Below are 6,000 nucleotides of genomic sequence, written 5' to 3'. Positions count from 1 at the left end.
GAACTATAAGCCACAATCCTATACCCAGCTAAGATATCCCATTTCCCATGTCAAAGAAACTTGAAGGTAGGCATGAGTTCAGAGACGGTATCACTTAAGTGGCCCCAAAGGAGGAATTTTGTCAAGGAAATGTTCTAAGCAGACCACAAACCCAAGCAGGCATGAAGTAAGGCAAGAAGATGGTAGGAAACCATCATGGGCAATGACACTTGTGATATTTACAATCTGTATATAAGCGCAGCTATGGATTCCTGAAACAAAAGGGCATTCTTTATGGATAATTTAACAATATTAAATTGGAAGTACTCTCAGAAAAAGTGGAAATTGGCAGAAGTAGTAACTAAAATCATTCTAAAACTTTCAATTTAAGACAAGGTGAAGAAGGGGGCACCTGGGCGGCTCAGTGGGTTGAGTGTCTGACTCTTGATTTTCGGCTCAGGTCATGATCTCAGGGTCATGAGATGGTGCCCCATATTGGGCTCCACGCCAAGTGGGGAGTCTGCTAGTCTCCCTCTCCCTCTGCCCCTTCCCCCCTTACACACATAAACACACACACAGTCTGTCTCTCAAAAAAAAAAAAAAAAGACCAGGTGAGGAAGGAGGAAAAAATATATTGAAAAGTACTCATTGATTTTATTGAGATGATAGGGATATACTGGAGAGACGGTTAAATAGCAGGCACCTCAGGGAGGGATCAAGCTGGCTGGTTGTTCAGAGGCTCCAGGGGGCACGTGAGGGTCCCAGTGTCCCCCAAGTTGGGAGCATTGCTTGTGCAGGTCTTGCTATGCCCCTTGATCATATGAAATAGCAGGCCTTTATCAGACAGAGTGACATGAAATTGCCCATGACTGGACCATATTGAACCTCTGAGTTTTACATTAGAGAGTGGAATGTAATATTTTAGCCAAGGCCATACTCCAAGGCCGTCTATCCAGGGCATCACTTCCTTCCTTCTTGCGATTATAGCATGTCACACTGGAGATATCAGTCTTTCTAGCAACTGATTTGCAGCCCAGCAATTGTTCACCTTGGGCTGAGGACTCAAGTCCAGATGAACTTCTCTACTTCTGCTGTTGCAGCTGATGATGACTTGTTTGTGTTTTCCAGTGAGGATTTCCAGCATTCGAACTGCACAGATTACAGCAAGTTTGGAGGGATGAAGGGAGAAGCAGTCCCTTCCTGGAAAATCGCACAAATGGTTCCAAGCCGTCGAAGCTAATCAAGCAGTCACTCATTGCTGGGGTATCTGTGGAAACGGCGATTTCCTGCATCGTCAAGTTCCCTGCAATGGTAGACGTGAGAGGCAAAAGGAAAATTTCCATTGCATAGAATGTAGGGAATGAAATTGAAGACATTGAAGACTAGTTGAATAAGCTAGCATTTGTACGTTGACTGCGGAATGATTTACAATAACTTATGAAACTGACAAATTGAAACTATAACCAAAACCTCCCTTAACAGAGATTAACTAAATAAATAATAACAGTATCTTCCAACTTTTTTTAAACATGCAAATCCCCTTGAATGGTTTAAAAAGTATTTTTAGCAGTTTTGAGTGGCATGTGAGAGAGAACTGATTTTATGTATTTATTTATTTTTAGAGATTTTATTTATTTATTTTTGGGGGTAGCATGCATGTGATCAGGGGAAGGGCAGAGGGAGAGGGAGAGAGAGTCTCAAACAGACTCCGCACTGAGCACAGAGCCCAACGCGGGGCTCGATCTCACAACCCTGAGATCATGACCTGAGCCAAAACCAAGAGTCGGACACTTAACCGATCGAGTGACCCAGGCTCCCCGAGAGAACTGATTTTAAATAAAAAGTATTTTTATAATTTTGATCTGTATATTAAAGGCTGTGTTATAAAATTCCTTTGAAATATAATAGACAGAATCAAGTCTGGGAGATTCTTAGTGAATAAAAAATAGTCGGTTGGACAGAGAGTCTTAAGAAACAATGCCTATATACCCTAAGTAGTTTATTTTAACTTAAAACATTTACATAGACTTTCATTTGAAGATACTTTGATGTAACACCAAGGTGTGGACTGAATTCTTACACAAGCCACATCCATAATGCATTATCCGCAACCGAAGTTTTAGTTGTTTTAATTGGAGGGTGGAATCTGTATATTTTATCAAATGATGTGAGTGTAGAACCTTTGAAGATTTTTTTTTTTACCATCTTATCTATTCCCTTACAGACCACATTTAAAATACAGAAGCTGTTAAAAATTAAATATAATAGCCAGTACAAGTGGCATTAATAGGCTTTAGGAGAAACATAACTGACTGGTAAATATTGAAAGCAAGCCTCGGGGGGCAGGGGTCCTTGGTCCTGCTGGAAAGTGGCTTTGACTTGAGTGGGCAGCTTCCACATGCATGCACTGTGTGCCTACGAGTGAACGGAAGCCCAGTGCAGACGTGGGTGAGCCTCAGAACTACCTGGCAGGCTTGAGCAGACCCAGAACGCTGGGCGCCACCTTCTGATATAGAAGGTCTGGGTGGAAGGCTGAGAACTAGCATTTATTACAAATTTCCAGGTGAGGCTGGTTCTACTGGTGGGGGCGGGGGGCGGTCACCCTCTGAGAAACACAGGCACAGTCCAACCCGGGGAGTTGATAAAAATTCTCTGTGCTGTCTTTTTCCCACTTAACAAGTAAGTATTGCTGTTCATTTTAAGTTAAGCAAGGAAAGGGTATGAATTGTTGTCATGTACATTTTAGATTCCATTGTGTTTACTTCAGGGACTGAGTTGTATTACATAGAGAGGAAATTTATGTATTAATTACCAGAAATTACTAGGAATTGAATTACTGCTTTCCTGCCCCTGATGTTTAGAATGATTGCACTCTGTGCTCAAAATAGCCAATCGCTTTATTTTTAGGACTGTAATTTCTTGTTTCTGAATGAGGAGAGAAAAGGTTTCAGACCTTCCCTGCAAACGGCTTTTCTGGCAATAACACTTTGCAAATGCAGCTCGCCTTTATTCCGGATCCATGAAAAGCCCCCTCAGAGGTGAGATGTAATTGTCACTCTTGTTTTCTCTTTATCACGTGGGCTTTTGAAGCATGCTTGAGGTCTCCATGTGCTGAACGGGAGCTGTGATGACGCGAAGTCAGGAGCAGAGTCTGCAGTGGGTCTACAAAGCTGGTTGCATCCGACCTTGGGTTCATTTGCACTGGCCATCCTGCACGGAAGGCCAGAGGAACAGAAAGCCCGTGCCAGGAAAGTGAGCAAGTCAGCTTCTGCCCTCCCAGGTGTTCAGACTGTTCTGGGTTCACTGGGGAAACGTTCAAGTCATTTGACCTATCAACATTTTAAAAACAGAAATGGAGCCTGCATTCTGTCTTTGGCTATGGGAACCCTTAGATATGTAATAAGAAAACAAAACAGTGTTACATCATTAAGAACGATGGTGCTCAAGTAGATTTATATACATGGAATGGCATGTTGTCGAGTGAAAAAAGCAAGCTGCAAAAAGAGTTTCTATAGCATGAGTCCATTTTTGCAGGGAAACAGTGTTGAGATACAGCCGGCAAAATGTTCCTAGCAGTTATCTTAGCTAGAGGGAAACACGTGTTCCTAGCAGTTATCTTAGCTAGAGGGAAACACGTTGGATTCCTGGTGTTTTTTGCTTCTTATGTTTTTCAGTGTTTGCTACTCCAACTTACTTACATAACTAAAAAAAAAAAAAGAGGCAGCTATTATTTTTAAAAAGCAAATACGAGTGACCCAGAGAGACCGTAACTGTCCTCTCCCATTGTTTATTTCAAAATAATTCATGCCCTTTCCTGACCTGAGACGTCCTACAAGAAGGTGAGGCGTCTACAGGTTACGTGAGTGCAAAGTGATCTTTAGCATCACACATCTTTAAAATGCAGTATTTACTAGCTGTTTACTGGTAGGAATAAGAAACACAGAAATAGGCACAGTCATAAGTTACTGGTATCACTATAGAAACAGTCTAGGATGAATTCTATTTTTGTTCCTGTGATTGCGAAGTTACTTTTGATCTAACATAAGAATCTTACAAAGTGTATTATTTTAAATATAGGTGAAATATTTTAAATATACCTTTTAAATATTATTTTAGATGTTATTCATAAGTATTTCCCCCGCCAAAAAAACTGGAGGATTTACTAAATATCAAGGTTACCTTCTATTAGACAGGACTGGATCATCTCTCACAAGGAAATCTATATGGGCATTTTTCCGTTGCCCCCAGTTAAAGTGGTTTGAGGGACATTTACCTAATCTTGTCTTCCGGACTCATGACTTCCCAAAGGTTGTGGCTGGATTTGAGTTGAAATACCCTGGTGGTTGTTTAAAACTTTATGTTTTAAGACTGAGAAAGCCAAGTATGTTATTTCAACACCTATAATTAACATGATCCCATTGCCTGTATTTTAGAAATCTCCTTCTTTTCTATTACTCTTCAGTATAAATCATTCTTTAAAAAAAAAAAAAGATCATGGGAAAAGTCCCATTTACATCTGAAGTTAAAAAAATGCTTTGCAGGGATGGGTTGATAGCTCTGGGGGGCATTGTGCTTGGGTTCAAATGCCAAGGGGCACCTCGGTGGATGCCTGACTCCGAAGGTAGGAGGTGCTTAGAGCCTCTGAAACTATCCCTAAAGCCTCCGCTTGTTTTCGTGAGTAGTGATAGTAATATACTTAGATCTTTAGAGTTGTTCCCTGGGTCTAGACGTCCGCTTCCTTTGCCTCTCTTCCCACCCTTTCAAGTGTTTCTCCCTAAGGAAATAGCAGCTAGTCATTCGGGCAGTGTGACTCGGGCGTATTTGACTCTCTATATGTAGAGAGGTTTCCAAGCCAGGGTATCAGTGATGATGTCCACATCTATAGTGTGTGTATTTTAACTCAACAGACACGTCCCCCAAGTCACTATAAATAGCATAGGCAGGAGCATGAAAGTTCAAGAGAAAATATTATTGGAGTATTTATCAAATTGGGGGATTTAATTTCCAAAGTTACTATACATTTGCATTTGATGTCTGTTTGGATCATTTAAATTTGACTTTTTATGGAGGTCTGAATGATACCCAAATCTTTTCCTAAGTGGCCTAGTGCAGTCATTTTAGCTACTTCAATATTTTATAAGATTAGCACATGTCACCACAAGATAATCTCCAGAGAAACATCTCAGGACACGTGGAAAACATCGTGTTGCTCACATGGGATTTTATATAAATAATATATTCTATAATATTATGGCATATTCTAGATGCCATTTTAATGATCTATATGCTTTTTATCTGCATGTTTAGTTTTTTTTTTAATTCTCTTTGTGTCATGGAGGATTAAAAGTAGTACTTTTTAAAGCAGTGTTTGGTACGACTTCATAAAAGTGGTATTCCCAAATTAACATGTAAGATAATGGAGACCCGGGGAGTCCTGGACCAGGGCTCTCCAGGTCGCACTGTATGAAGGACACTCTTAAAGTTTCTGAAAGGTTTTGTCCTGGAATGAGTTTTGAAAGAAACCCCACCCTCCAACATCATACCTCATTGGCTGCAAGAGCCCTCAGTCCTATAGGCTATAGGAACACAATATCCCAAAGGGAATGCCTAAATGGGAGGTACCTTGTGGTTGTCAAGTCCAGTTGGCACTGCCCCTAGCTAGTGGTTCCCATCTTCTGAGGCTATCCTGCTTCTGGAAGATGTATGGGTACATTGACTCATCTGCTAACAAAATATTTACACAGCACTTATGCGCCATTCACTTGCTGAGGGGGAAACAAACAGACTTGTCTCTTGCCCTGTTACTATTGAAATATCTAGTGGGGGAGCTGCAAACGTATTGGGCAGTTGCAACCGAGGGTGGCAAGTGCAGAGATGAGCGGGCCAGTGTGTCAAAAGGCAACTATGAGGGAGGGGCACCCACCCAGACCAGGAGCTTTGGAGGAAGTGGTCTGAGTGGAGACGTGAACAACAAGAGGGCATTAGTCAGCTCACCTAGCGGGAGGGAGAGAGGGGAAGGGG

General features: G+C 41.4%; 1 protein-coding gene across 4 annotated transcripts in view; it reads right to left on the bottom strand.

The window, feature by feature from the left end:
- Positions 1–629: 629 nt before the first annotated feature.
- Positions 630–6,000, bottom strand: part of STMND1 (stathmin domain containing 1) — a 30,016-nt gene continuing 24,645 nt past the window's right edge. Inside the window, exons 6-7 of one of the 4 annotated variants that reach the window (XR_003521244.2) lie at positions 2,933–3,189; positions 630–1,282 (exon numbers count right to left, since the gene is read on the bottom strand). The gene's annotated coding sequence lies outside the window, so the exon portion shown is untranslated. Of the gene's footprint in view, positions 1,283–2,617; positions 3,190–3,227; positions 3,309–6,000 lie in introns of those variants that run through there. The other 3 variants (XM_027600878.2, XM_027600879.2, XM_027600880.2) reach the window with 3 other exon arrangements.

Source organism: Zalophus californianus, chromosome 7, assembly GCF_009762305.2.
Source record: "Zalophus californianus isolate mZalCal1 chromosome 7, mZalCal1.pri.v2, whole genome shotgun sequence".
In the NCBI taxonomy this organism is placed as follows: Eukaryota; Metazoa; Chordata; class Mammalia; order Carnivora; family Otariidae; genus Zalophus; species Zalophus californianus.
This window is presented reverse-complemented; position numbering and strand designations above follow the sequence as displayed.